Consider the following 15,247-nt stretch of genomic DNA (forward strand, 5'->3'; position numbering starts at 1 on the left):
GCCAAAAATCCAACGAGACTCTACAGGAATTCGCCTCAAAGATCGAGGGGCTGATCCTCTTGGCAATTGGGGACGTATCTGGTGAGCACCTCGAAAGGGTAAAAATCGAGAGGTTCATCAACGGAATGAGGGACATGTATACCAAGCGAGAGACGTATGCGAATCCAAAGCCAACATATGCTGAAACTGTCTCGTATGCTCAGACACGTGGAACGGCGGCGCTCCTAAGTAGACCAGCCTAAAAAGCCCATCGAGTAGAAGTGGAGACACCTGACGTGATGAACGAGAACCTGAAAATGCTCAAGTCGATGGCAGGGAAACATACTTCTGGTGCAACCGAGAGAAGGGATGTTGCTGGAAAATGATTTAGTTGCGGAAAACCAGGCCACTTCGCACGCGAATGTAAGACGGGTTCCAACAGGTTTAACAGTTCAGCGGTACATAAACGCAGGCCTGAAAGAAACGAGCCCGATTCCGATCAATCGTTAAACTAAAACGAGCCAGCAGAAAGGGGCGCGCGCTTGCTCCCGAAATTGAATGCCCATAATCTCCGTCTCGCAAGTTGGCAGAAAAGCGAGCAATGTTTTGTATTGGTGGATGGATATGAGGACGGATATGAGCGAGTACTAACTCTGGATACGGGCGCATCATATTCCATCATTCGGTCTGATTTGGTCACTAAAGCGGTAAGGCATTTACCTGGAGCAAGATTGAGGACAGCAACTGGTGAGGAGGTAACTTGCAAAGTCGCAATAGGGAATGGACGGTGTTACACAAGTTCATAGTCGCGGAAATTGTGCATTAAGTCATCATTGGAGTAGACTTCTTATTCGATCAAGGTATGCAGATCGACATGAAGAGCAGGATTATGACGTATAACAACATGGAAGTGCCCCTTAGCTTTGGGTACGATGGCCCGTACAGCAGCAAGCGTGTGATCCTAGAGGAAATCGAGCAGACTCCACCGAAGTCAGAAGCAGATATTTGGGCGAAGATTGATGGAGATTGTGGGACCAACAAGTTGTGAGTTGCCGAAGTAGCACAGAATTCTACACCGGACGTACTTATTGGTAAAACCCTGGCTAAGACGAAAGAAGATGGACGCATCACAGTTCGAGTACTTAATGAGTTAAAATCACCTATCAAACTTCGAAGAGGAACTGTACTGGGGCAATGTCGAGAGGTAGAGGCAATGCTCCACTGTGAAAAGTTACCTGAAAGCGATTCCATTGGCGAGAATGACATTGCGGGAGACATCAATGCAAGGACGGAAGGATTAGAGGAAAAATACCAGCATAAGGCAAAGGAACTTCACCGCAGACACTCCAACATATTCGACAAGGACGACAACAAATCAGGACAGGACTAACGTTGTGAAACATCGCATTGATACTGGCCATGCAAGGCCAATCTGTGTGGTAGCATCTGGGAAAAAATGTGGTAAATTAAAAAAAAAAATGTGGTAGATGGATCCCTGGGTTTGGATCACACTTTGTACAAAAATTAAAAAAATTCTGAATTGAATTTTGGCAATTTGTTTCCTCCACAGTGTAAAGCAGTTCTTTCCATATTAAGATATCTTTGGAACATAGTTTAGGAGATTTCTGCAACCTTGCGGAGTGCTGCCTGCTTTTCTTTTTATCACATCACGAAGTAGCGAACAAATGTGGCACGTTCCAGAAACAGCTAATTGGGATTTTCCGATTTTGACAATTCTCAAGGAAAAGTAAACAACGCCTCAGAAACCTTAGATGCACTTAAAATTGCTAATACTTTCTCAAAAATCGCCGGTTTTTAACATTTTCGCTATTAATTCTTTTTATAAATCATATATTTTGTAATTTAACACAATAACGGCGTTTCCTGTAGGAAAATTGATTACTGAGAAAATTTACTATTTTACAGTTTATTTTATCCTCCCATTCGGCTTTGTTTACTTTTACTTGAGAAATGTCATCGTCGCCGGGAATGCGGAATTTTGTATTATATCATTCTTGTTACCATATCGTGTAAAATTAAGAAAATTATGTCAAGCAAAAATAAAACTACTCAAAAACGCGAATATGTGGTAGATTTCAAACCCTGAGAGGTAGATGTGGTAGATGCTCAAAAAAGTGGCAGATCTACCACAATGTGGTAGAAGTCCGATCACTGGCTGTAAGACAGATCATAAAAGAAATGAGCGAGAGTGGTGTGATTGAACCATCAGCGAGTCTATGGAATTCGCGGATAGTACTTGTGAAGAAGAACGATGGTCAAATACGGTTCTGCGTAGACTACCGAAAACTAAATGAGGTGACAAAGGACAGCTATCCACTTCCCAGGATCGACGATACTCTGGAATCGTTGACTGGAACAAAGTGGTTCTCAATACTCAACCTTAAGAGCAGTTATTGGCAAATGAAGGTAAGTGAAGAGGACAAGGAGAAGACAGCTTTCAGAGTTGGAGATGGTCTTTGGCAATTCACGGTGATGCCCTATGGATTATGCAACGCTTCTGCCACTTTTGAAAGACTTATTGATCATGACCTTAAGGGACTGCAATGGAAAACAAGTTTGGTGTATCTAGACGATATTATCTCATTGGGTAAAAACTTTGAGGTACACCTGAATAACTAGGAAGAAGTTTTCCAGAGGATAGCTGTCGCTGGTCTGAAGATAAGTCCTCAAAAGTGCTCACTGTTCAAGAAAGAGGTGAACTACTTAAGGCACAAGGTGACAAAAGAGGGCATCTGCACTGCGAATGAAAAGATAGAAACAGTAAGGGATTGGCCAAGACCTAGGAACCTGCACCAACTACGAAGCAGGAGGAGTCTTTCCAAACTCTGCTATGGGCTATGTACTGCCCTATCCTAGCGTATCCCGTTCCAGGTACATAATTTATTTTGGATACTGATGCTAGTTGTTATGCCATAGGAGGCGTACTGTCGAAGGTAATTTAAGGGCAAGAGGAGGTAGTTGCCTACTATAGCCGGTCGATTAGAAAACCAGAGAGGAACTACTGCGTAACTCGCAGAGAACTACTAGCGTTGGTGGAGTGCGTCAAACATTTCCACAAGTACTTCTATGAGCAACGTTTCCAAGTTCGAACGGATCATGCAGCGCTGAAGTGGCTACTACAGTTCAAGAATCCAGAAGGACAGCTAGCTCGGTGGATTGAGAAACTGCAGAGTTATGACTTCGCTCTTGAGCACCGCAAGGGAAGTTTCCAAGAAAATGCTAATGCCATGTCCCGTAGACCATATAGCCTGAAATGTTAACACTGCTCAAAAGGTGAAGCCAAAGAAGACATTATTGACGTCCGGCTAGCGACAATAACATTAGCGGAAGAGTGAATGGAAGATAAGTTACGAAAGTGTCAGCGCGAATATACAGACCTGGAGTTTTTGATGCATGGACTGTAGACCGACAGTCGGCCAACTAAGGAGCAAATGGCAGCGGAGAACCCAATCGCAAAGGCATACTGGACACAAAGGAACAGCTTGAAGTTGTTATCTGGCTGTTTGCATAGGGTATGGGAACTCAGAAAGGAGAATTCTACTTAGTGAGGGTTATAATACCTAAGCGCGGCCGAAGGCCGCCTACGCAGAAAGGTGTTCTCTGCAAAAGTTGTTCAGTCCCTCTTCTTCGGCAACACAGAAAGGAAAACTCTACTTAGTAATGGTTATAGTCCCCAAGCGCGGCCGAAGGCCGCCTTCGCAGAAAAGTGTTCTCTGCAAGAGGTGTTCAGCCCCTCTTCTTAGACAACACAGAAAGGAGAATTCTACTTAATAATAATCCCAACGGTTTTTACCCTCCATTCCCGCCCATGCGCACGAGGGGCGCCAAGTCCGCATGACGTACCGAACCAGTATTTTCAATTTTTGCGCCGAGTAACGATAGGCAGGAGTTTGTTAAGTGTCGGGATCTAAAACTGTTCAGCTACAGAACTAAATTCATCAGCTGATTTTATGTCTTTATGTTAATAATTCATTTATTGAGAGAGAAGAGTACCCCTTTTTAATACTCAAAAGTGGATCTGATATATAAGGCGTGCTGGCATAAGCAACGGAGTGGCTCATGCAATTCAAAATTAGTTTTACAAGCTTTCAGAAATAGGGGACAAAAGTGTCTTGATACCCGGGAGGGAACATTAAGGCTAACTTCACCCAGAAGAAGCGGACCTGAAATTGAGCCTGTCAGTAATTTAACTATAAAAATTGTACCAAGCATTTGCCTGCGACTGGCAAGTGTAGGAAGATTAATAAGTTTTAAACGGCTCGTATAAGGCGGTAGGTTATATTGAGAATCCCAACGGAAATTTCTTAAGGCAAAAAGTAGGAATTGTTTTTGAATTGATTTTATCTTGTCTGAGTAAATTTGATACCTTGGATTCCAAACCACCGAACCGTATTCCAGAATCGGTCTAACTAATGTTGTAAACATTAGTAAATTAGTAGTAAGATTAAAATTAAGCTTAGGATCCATTGTCATACCAAGGTCCACAAAATTGTATACCTGTTCCAGGTTATGGTTACCAATTGTATAAGAAGAAGGATGAACAGCTCTTCGCCAGAAGCACATTACTTTACATTTCTTAAGATTTAGAGGCATAAGATTTACTTTACACCAGTAAGCCATGCCGTTTAAGTATGATTGTAGCAAAGACCTTTCTTTAATTGAAACATACGATTTATAAAGCTGTACATCATCTGCATACATTAAAATTTTGGAAAATTGTATATCTATAGAAATATCGTTTATAAAAAGAAAAACAGAACCGGGCCTAGGTGGCTACCTTGAGGGACTCCTGAAGTAACATCAATGACGTCAGAGATAGTATTTTTAAACATTACCCTTTGTGATCTATCATAGAGGTATGAAGAGGTCCAACGTAGAAAATTAGGTGGAAGATCAAGTTTATAGATGAACAACGAGTGGCACACTTTGTCAAATGCTTTACTAATGTCAGTATATATAACATCAACAGTTTTGCTTTCACTAAATAGTTTTGAGATATAGGATGCTAATTCAAGTAAATTTTTAAAAGTTGATTTGCCCTTGCAAAATCCATGTTGACTATATGAAATGCTAGAAGAGATAGAATGCGTCAATTGATTTGTTATAATTGCTTCAAATAATTTAGGAATTGCAAAAAACTTAGCTATGCCTCGGTAGTTCTCAACTGAAGATCTGCTACCGCTTTTATATAACCGGATTATGAACGATTCCTTCCATATAGTTGCAAAAACGCCCTCTTCACGAGACAAATTAAATAACGCCATTAACGGCTCATAGAGATAATCAGCACAATTTATAAGAATACAAGTATGGATCTGGACAGGACCATAACTGAAGGACTGCTTTAAGGATTTCAGATAAACTACTACATCATTGGGAGATATTACTGGAATATTTACTGAGTTCATTGGACATAGTTTAAAAGGATAGTCAATGTTAGCATGCGAGTTAATGGAATAATTGGATTTGAAGAACTGAGGGAACATGTCAGAAATTGTTTGATTATCACAAGAGACAGTACTTTGATACTTCATGGCGGAAGGAAACCCACGTACATTTCGCTTGGAGTCTACGAGGTCATAAAATGATTTGGGGTTATATATTATACGACGCTTGATTTTACACAAGTAAGCTTTGTAACACTTTTTGTTTAATTCAAAAAACTTATGTCGCAAAAGTGAGTATTTTACATAGTATGAGTGTAAACTGGTTTTTTTGTGTAATATAAAATAACGTGACTTTTTGTTTTTCAAATTTCTCAGTTCTTTAGTGTGTCATAACTGCGTTTGTTCTTCAGGAACATAAATGCGTTTAGGCACATGCTTTTCAAATAATTTATGTAAAGTAAAGTTAAAAAGTGCAACGCTTTGTTCAATATTTTCTTTATATGCAGGCCACGACAATTTAGACAGTTCTCTGTTAAGCTTTTTAAAGTTGGATTTCCAAAAATCAAAGCGAATATTTGGTTTGTATGCTTGGGTAGCGCAATTTTGACTATCACTTATAACTTCGTAAGATATCTCCATAGCAGGGTGGTAGACATCTTCGGGCAAAACTAGTGGATCACGCTTATTTACAATGGACTTAGATGCATCATCAACAAACATAAACAAGATCTAATACTTTACCAAACTTATTGTGAAGTACATTAAGCTGAGTTAGGCAGAGCTCAGCCATCTCCTCTAAAAATACGTTGTTGCACGCACTAGACGCGAAAGGTACGAGATTATTGTCAATGATGTTCCATGATATGCTTGGTAAATTAAAATCACCCAACATAATCATTGAATCAGAGTGTTTAGTCAGTAAACTAACTGATTTCAGTCTTTACTGAGAAAGAAGATGAGTAATGAGTACACCAATGTGTCAGATCGGGGAGGGATATAGCATAGAGCTAAGTAAATATACCCTTTTCCAATCTCAATGTGTGGAAGACTAACTTCTTCAGATGGTATTGAAGAGTCTACAGCGAAGAGTACGCCACCGCCGATTCTATCTATAGATATGATAATTATTTGGAACAATCTCTGAATTGAAAATGTGAGGTTTCAGCCAAGTTTCAGTGAAAGAAAGAATATTTTAATTACATTCGAGGCCTTTAAGGTATAAGTTCGTTAATCTAGTATTTAAGGCTCTTACATTTTGGTAATAAATATTTAAAGCAGATTTAATAATTACTTTTTTGATTCAGTGTTATGACGGGGAATATTATCTAAGTTATTTCCTTTTTTGGGCCTATATTCGAATTCACGAACGAAAGCTCCGGGGGGCCAAAAAGAACTACAAAGCAGCGCATTAAAATTATTTAAATTTACTTCAATTTTAAATGAAGCAATATTTCTTTCAAATTTAAAATTAAATTTTCTGATGCTTAAGTCGACAGTTCTAATTTTTGATGAGATATAAAGCTTTATATCGTCTTCGGTAGTGTCTCTCGAAAATCTAGAGACAAAGATTGACTTCTTTGGCGGAACCACAACTAGTTTCCTTGTATCAGACTGGAGTACCGGCGGAAGGGGTTGAGTTACTGCGTTACTAGTTGAGGATAGGGAAGGCGGTGGAGGCTTTGAAGACGATGCCACCACTTCAATGGGGGAAGGCGAAGATACCTCAGGCTCGTTATTATTCGAAGCACTTCGTTACACGCTCTTGTGAGGCTGAGTATTCTGATGCTGGAGGACATGGAGAAGATAGATTAATTAAGTCAGTCGGAAGATTATTCTGACGTGCAACTGTAATAATTTCCTTAGATAGACTATGAAGACGTTTACGTTTAGTCACCCGGATATCCTTAACAGATTGCAAAGTATCTAAGCATTTGAATGATTTAAACACATATTCATAATGCTTAAATTTGTCTGCCAGTACTGACAATTTCTTCCTACATATTCCTGTAAAACCATTTCTAGTTTGCTTAAATAGCTTGAAAAGATCAACTTCGGTTTACCTGAACTTTACGCAGACGCAGAATTCTTCCTGTCAAACCAGCACATTTGAGATAGTAAATACCATCACAAAGCCAGCACGATAAATAGCGCTCAGAATCGCTTTTAATTTGGCAAGTATCAAGATCGCACTTCATATTGAAAGATTTATGTAATAACACTTGTTAATAAAAAGACAAACAAAATAAATTATAACAATTAACAGGCTAACCTAATATTCGCGGCTTGCGTTTTGGTACGCATGCCGTCGAATTTGTTTTTTTGCGTCACCCGAAATTGACTTGCATGCGTTTGCATTTGATTTCATTGAGCGAAACGTCAAATCAAACTGTCACGCAGAACAAAAATTGGAAATTGAGTTAGCTTCATACGCACGCCGTTCAATTTCGGTTGATCTCATACAAGTTGCATGTGCATGAGAAATTTTTGACAATAAACTGGCGGCGTGCGTGAATATTAGGTTAGCCTGTAAGGAGCTTTAAATAAATGTAGCGAAAAGTTCGAGTATCACTGTAATTATGACACTTAATAAACGCAAACAGCTGTGACAAGAATTACTAGAAGAAGTAAACAAAAAGAGTAGAACAATTGTGCAAAAACAAAACGAATTCAGTTAACTACAAAGGATACAACAACATTGATAGCAACAAATGACTCGACAAGATTAGAATGTATGCTAGTGAAATTTAATTAAATTTAGTTTAATGTAAAACACAATAACTTTCACCTAGCTTCAATTATTTCACACTTAGATGCACATGGGCCCTTTTTATCACAACTTTAACTCAGAAATCGTAAGTTGACTGTCAACCTGTGCGGACGTGTTTTTTAATCGCTCCGCCGAGAAATTATTAATAATTCACGTAAACCAAAGAAAAAAAACAGAACCAACGCGAAAAGACAATACTAGGCATAAATAAGCTTTCTGCTTATTTGCCTATAATTACAAATTACTTTTTCTGAATTTTCGCAATGCCTCGAGAAATTCAAATAAATGTGCCAACATACAATAAAATAAAAGCAGCTCTAGCCCCCCCGCGCTTACCGAATAGTGAAACAAGCACCAAGTGCAGTGAAATAAACCTTGCCGTAACAGAAGCTGACCGAAAGCATTCAGCTGAGCGACGAAATGCTTACTTTTCGTTCGTTTACCCCACAAACAATGCTGATCGCGACAAATCGTACTCTCCCTCCCCCCAAAGCTCATGCATTACATCTTGGCATGCACAGTCGCCAATGTCTCTGGTAAACCAAGTTGTTCTAACGCAACAACAAAGCACTAGCTTAGCAATAAGCACAGTAACAACGATATGCGCAGCTCTCACAACAACGACTACAACCACGAACTCAGCAATGACAGCGGTTTCACAACGCAGTTCACAAATGCCAATTTCGGCACCAGCCCAAGCCAAGCAACGCAGCTCAGCGCAGGTTGACCTACTTAATCCAACAACTCGTACATTGACTCAAACGGGTATTGATAGGTATATACAAGTCAAACGAAAATTAAGCCCACAGCAGCAAAAAATTGCAAATCCATCAAAACATGCAAAAACGAAAGCCACTGACATTAACCCTCTACTGGGAAATAAGTTTGCGATTCTGGACAATGAATGTGTCAAAGAGCTGAATGAAGTTTCTAAAGCCAAACCCAAACCGCCCCAACTGTAGTGAGCTCGTGAATAAATTAACTCAGCTTATTGGAGATAATACGTTCCACGTAACGTCAGTTACCAAGGGCAACATTAAAGAGACCAAACTTCAGATTCTAACTGAAGAAAATTACCGGTTGGTAACTAAACACCTTAATGACGATAAGAAAAACTTCTATACGTATCAGCTCAAAAGCAGCAAAGGACTGCAAGTAATAATAAAAGGTATAGAATCAAGTGTACCCATTGGTGATATTGCTCATGCTCTAGAGAATTGCAGGATTCGCTGTTAAAAATGTTGTCAATATTATCAACAGAGCAAAAAGCGCTCAGCCTATGTTTAAGGTAGAACTTAAGCCAGAAACAAAGCCAATGAATAAAAATGCAGTGCACCCAATCTACAACCTACGACACCTTCTACACCGAAGAATAACAGTGGAGGAGCCGCACAAGCGAAACGGTCCCGTACAGTGCACAAATTGTCAAGAATTTGGGCATACCAGAACATACTGTACCTTGCGTCTAGTGTGTGTTGCCTGTGGCGACCTTCACGCTTCCGTTTCTTGCAAGTCTATCAAAGCTGATGTGGCTGTAAAGAAATGCAGTAATTGTGGAAGTAACCACACCGCCAATTATAGGGGATGCCCTGTATACAAAGACTTAAAGTCTCGCATGAATCAGCGCAACACAGCCGTACGCTCTTCCACCACTCCAACTAGCTCTTATACATACCAACACCTCACGCCATCAACCACTACACCAGGAGCCTTTTTTGCCAATGCGCAGCGAGTTCCCAACGTTTCTTTTGCCGACGCATTAAAACTACAAACGCAGCCAAGCACGGCGAAATCAAACTCCAATCAAGAAACATTTGTAAATATTCAAAGGAATAATACTGAGCAAATGCAGCCGAACCTCCCTACTTGTGGCATAGAAAGAATGATATTGAATCTTACCCATTGTATGACTCTTTTCATGTCTACTATGCAAAATATGATTCAAGACCTCATAAAGGCTCAAAACCAATTGTTGCAAATTTTAGTGAATAAAAAATGAGTGAATTGAAAATTTGCTTATGGAATGCTAACGGTGTAAACCAGCGTAGATTAGAACTCAGTCGATTTCTCACTGAATACAAAATAGATGTTATGCTACTGTCCGCGACACATTTAAGAAATAAATATAATTTCTCCATACCTGGATACAAATTCTATGCCACAAATCACCCAGATGGTAAAGCTCATTGAGGCACAGCGGTGCTGATTAGAAATCGCCTAAAGCACAATATTTAGACTTAAAAGCAACCGCCAGCCTGCAAGCAACTACCATATGCTTACGAGACCGCAAAAGAGACTTGAATCTATCGGCTATTTATTGCCCACCGCGATTTTTAATTTCTGAAAATGACTTTAAAGATTTCTTTGATAGTCTGGGTAATAGATTCCTGGCAGGAGGCGACTTCAACGGAAAGCATACGTACTGGGGATCACGCCTTATTAACCCAAAAGGGCGGCAGTTATACAATACCATTATAAATAAAAAGGGACAATAGACTAGAGGTCACATCTCCTGGAAGATACCAGACCTAATAGACTTCGCAATTACAAGAAACATATACAGAAATAACATAACAGCAGAACCTCTACCTGAACTATCATCCGATCACTCCCCTATATTAATAAAACTATATGAACAGACCCAAAACATCGAGATTGAGCCTCGTCTAACTTCAAATAACACCAACTGGCTTAAACATAAAAAGTACATCAGTAGTCACCTTAAATTAAACGCTGCACTTAACTGCGAGGGTGATATAAACTCCCTTGTTGAACATATTAAAGAAACCTTTACTTCAGCCGCTGTCCTGGCAACACCAAATCATGTCCAAGTACCACCTACACATACATCAGTTACAAATACCGAAATAGAAAAACTTGTGGCAGAAAAGTGGCGCCTAAGAAGACAGTGGCAGAGCCATCGCTCTCCAACCTCACAGCTACTGTATAAAGCTGCCAGTAGAAAACTGAAACAAGCACTCAAACGTGCAGAGGATCGCAACTTGCAAAGGTACATTAGGAAACTTTCCCCGAATTCTACTAAAAGATACTCTCTATGGAAATCGCTAAAATACTTCAAACCCCCAGTGGCTACGGAAATGCCAATTAGGAACCAAAGTGGTACCTGGGCTCGTAGTGAGCAGGAGAGAGCCGAGTGTTTTTCACACCATTTAAAAAATGTGTTTCAGCCAAACTGTCCAACGAACAACTTCAGGCTACCACGGCTAACCAAAAATACAAATGAGCTATACACACCTAGCAAGACGAACTCTTTTGAAGTAAAAGCTATAGTAAAGCAGCTTAATCCAAAGAAATCGGCGGGTGCTGATTTTATAACTCCGAAAATGCTAATAGAGCTACCGAATGTTGCACTAGCAATTCTTTCTGACCTTTTCAACAAGGTCGAAGATAATCATGATAGCCAAACCTGGAAAAGACGCAACACGGCCGTCCTCATACAGACCAATAAGCTTACTGCCCTGTCTTTCCAAAGTATTCGAAAAAGTACTCCTATCAAAGATATCTCCCTTTCTCCATGAACGCAATTTAATACCAGCAACCCAATTTGGCTTCCGAGAAAAACATGGTACAATTGAACAAGTTAATCGAATTACAAATGAAATCAGAAGGGCATTTGAGCTCAGAGAGTACTGCTCTGCAATTTTTCTCGATGTGGCACAAGCATTCGACAAAGTGTGGCACGACGGTCCTACATATAAAATTAAAAAATTGTTGCCGCCGGAATTCCACAAAATATTTGAATCATACATAACTAACAGAAAATTTGCTGTAAAACTATCTAATTTTACTTCAAAAGACATGTCGATAACGGCTGGCGTTCCTCAAGGTAGTGTACTCGGGCCTATGCTGTATATCATCTACACTTCAGATATTCCAACTAGCAAGGATGTACTCACATCCACCTTCGCTGATGATACCGCCCTAGTAAGTCGTAATAAATGCCCCAACAGAGCGTCCATAGTACTAGAGGAACATATACTACGCATAGAAGAATGGCTGGCAAACTGGCGCATAAAAGTCAACGAACAGAAGTGTAAACATACAACATTTTCACTCAGACCGCAAGTATGCCCCAATCAAATTAAATAATGTCCATATTCCACAAGCCAATGAGGTGACATGTCTAAGAATACACTTGGATAGGAGACTAACTTGGCGCAAACACATATCAACCAAGATTACACAAATGAAGCTAAAGTCAGCTAGCGTGAACTGGCTTATAAACAGTAAATCAAAACTGAAACTAGATTATAAAGTACTTGTATATATACAGTCATTAAGCCTATATGGATGTATGGTATTCAACTGTGGGGTACGGCCTGTGCAACCAACATTGACAGGATCCAAAGATTCCAATATAAAACGCTAAGGGCCTTAACGGGAGCTGCGTGGTATGTCCGCAATGAAAATATACATAGGGACCTTGGTATACTGATGGTTAAATCTGTAATCGTCAGCAGCAGAGAAAATATAAAATAAAACTGCGCAACCACCCAAATCCACTGGCAAGTGGCCTGTGCAACACAACAAATATAACACGCCTGCGAAGAAGAGATCTACCAGCCTTTCGTTGACCGACGTTAAACTAACGGGCTCAACCCCAGGGTTTGAGCTATATTATTGTAAATTAGACGTAAGATTTTTAAACTTGTTGTTAGGCTTAATAGATGTAAAATAAGCAGATCCAACAAATAAATGCAAGTATAATTAAAAAAAAAAACTCAGAATTAGCACAATAAACTTAGCAAATAGAAAGCCTCACAGCTTGACGTTTGCAATTTTTTTTAGTGAGGGTTATAATCCCTAAGCGCGGCCTAAGGCCGCCTACGCGGAAAGCTGATCTCTGCAATAGGTGTTCTCTGCAAACGGTGTTCAGTATGGGATATCCATGAAATCCCCGAAAACAAAATCCACAAACACAATCGTCAGTTTAAAAAAAATCCCCAAATACATTATCCCCAAAATAAAAATCCCCAAACACGAAATCCCCACACTTTTTTGGTGACAGTGTCACGAAATCCCCACAATACCAAATCCCCAAACTTTTGAATAAATATTATTACCGATCATATAAACGATAGCGCAAGCTGACTATTTCCTTTGTTCTGATTCGTAGTTACATACACCCGATTTACACGATTCAAGTACTATAAAGCAATTCTTGGTCATTATCTTTTGTGTTTTCTATTTGCTTTTACACGGTTAAATTTTATTGAATTCAAGTTTTTCGTTCTTTACAGGGGAAAGGACGAAAATGTCAAAAGTAAAGCAAGAAACGCCTTCACGGTACAGACGAATGTGTACTATTCCCCTTTCTTCTCACCCCTTCTCTTGCACTTGCAATTTTCAAATAAGATAGTGTAAAATCAATATAAATCCTTCTTGTCGCTCTTATTACTTCACCTGGTACAATTTCATTATGACTTGAACCGGGTAAAACCTTCATACATACCCAGTAGAAATCGGTTGTATGCATTCATGAAGAATGCTTGCTATATGAGTGAATTAGTGTGAAAGTCATGAATTTCCACGAATAAATTCAAATTCTAGCGAATTGCAAGCGAATGTACGTTGTCGTTGTTTTGAGTACATTTCTTGATAATTTTGAAGTGGAATCTTTGTAAGATTTTCAGTCTTGTACAAATACTTTAGTGAACGGACGTGTTGTGCGATACTATTTTCAGTACTAATGGGCTTTTGCAAGATAAGCATTTGCATATGCAGAGTTGGGCAAACTTTATTCGAATGACGAATAACAAATGAATAAATTGTTTTTCTTGTTATTCGTAAATAATAAATAATTTTGTTTATTCAAAAAAAAAATTATTCGAATGACGGATAAATTATTTTGTTCGTTATTCGAATAATTATTATCTTCATTAATTATTCGAATAACGAATAAAATAATAATAAAAGAAGTAATTTATGTATATAGATATGTACATATATTTATGTATAAAATGATAACCGTTTTCGTTGTTGCGATTTAACTCAAACCTCTGGATAGATTTAAGTCAAATTTTCGGAGGTTATTCCCTGCGCATAAAGTCCTATTAAAGGCTACTAGAAAACTCCTTGGTGGCGATGGAGCCTAGTTATTTATAAAAGCCGTATTTATGAACCGATTTCATTCAAATTCAAAATGTGTTCTTCCTGCATGATGAAAAATACTTATGCGAAAAATGGACCCGCTAGGTGGCGCTGCAGTTGAGTTATTTAGAAAATCCCTATTCATTGTACAATTGCAATTCATAATGGTGCTGCAGTCGAAATCATTAGAAACCCAATATGTTTGGACTACTTTGTTTTTTATGTTTATATTATATGAATTTACGATGTCTTACGTCGTCATACACCCTAATTGCGACTTTGCATCTACCTCCGCTTGATGAAATTGCTCGGGCGGCCATTGCTGCAGCAGTAAGACTCAAGGAAACCAGCTCTTGGATATTTTAAAAGTGGCGAATCAGCAAGGAAAGTAACGACCACATCCTTCCAAGAAATACCACTGTTGGTATATCAATGGCCAAATTTTACATCGAGGGTTTTTGGCTCTCCTATAATAGAAAACGCACATCTGTGCTCTTCAGCTTCCTTATAAGGACTTTTGTTGGCCTACATGACATAAGCCTAGAGGCTGACGCATCGGACCAATGTTGTAGTTGCAAGATCATAGAAGAAGATTACGCACGCTTAGAAAAAATCTCACAAGTGGAAATAAGACCATCGGTAAAGCTCATGACATTGAAAGGGATTTTTTCTTGCATATAGCATCAGAGCGCTATTTTTTTGGCAGAAATATGTGTGAGAAGGGTTCTGCTCTTTAGTTGTTCAACCTAAATTAAGAATTTTTACTTTAGCCATATTTGGTTTTCAACGCTATTCTTGCATGGACCAACGCAAAAAATCTTATCAGGGGCCGCGAAACCAGAGGGAATGAGCTAGTATTCTTCATAAAATAGTAAACAAAATTCAGCTAACTCACAATCCTTGACAATAGAAATAAAAGTAAAAGGTGGCTCAATGTGTTAAAAATGAGTTTTTATTCATTATTTAAAATAACGAATAAAAC

General features: G+C 39.1%; 1 protein-coding gene across 1 annotated transcript in view; it reads right to left on the minus strand.

Moving 5' to 3' along the window:
* The window catches only part of LOC118756320 (suppressor of cytokine signaling 7-like), a gene marked incomplete at its 5' end in the record, with an annotated part of 314,730 nt that overhangs the window by 221,769 nt on the left and 77,714 nt on the right, over positions 1-15,247 (minus strand). The gene's annotated exons all lie outside the window — the stretch shown is intronic.

Source organism: Rhagoletis pomonella, unplaced genomic scaffold (assembly GCF_013731165.1).
Source record: "Rhagoletis pomonella isolate Grant_MI unplaced genomic scaffold, Rhpom_1.0 Rhpom_scaffold_00002, whole genome shotgun sequence".
NCBI lineage: Eukaryota > Metazoa > Arthropoda > Insecta > Diptera > Tephritidae > Rhagoletis > Rhagoletis pomonella.